We start from the raw sequence: 348 nt of genomic DNA on the forward strand, positions 1-348 counted from the left end.
TATATATTTTTTAAAACTCGGAGTATGGCTAGTTACATTTTGTAGCATTTCACTCCCTTGAACTAGTCTAAGCCATTGACCTTGTAACGGTGGCTGTATTCCAGTTTTTGCTCATGTAACGGATCTGCAGTAACCAGTGGTTGCAGGGAGATTTCAGGTTTCTGAGCTTTTTGTACTTGGAGGGGGGGGGGTTTCCTGCTCCTTGATGGTAGGGAGGTGAAGCCTTCTCTCTCTCTTTAGGTCGTCCTGAGTAGTTTTGAATCTATCTTGTACCTAAATGTGGGAACCCAAATAAATCCCAACTTGCTATGCACTAAATGGGCAATCTACCAAGCTCTGCAGGGGTCA

Source organism: Gekko japonicus, unplaced genomic scaffold (assembly GCF_001447785.1).
Source record: "Gekko japonicus isolate JY-2015 unplaced genomic scaffold, Gekko_japonicus_V1.1 scaffold1170, whole genome shotgun sequence".
NCBI lineage: Eukaryota > Metazoa > Chordata > Lepidosauria > Squamata > Gekkonidae > Gekko > Gekko japonicus.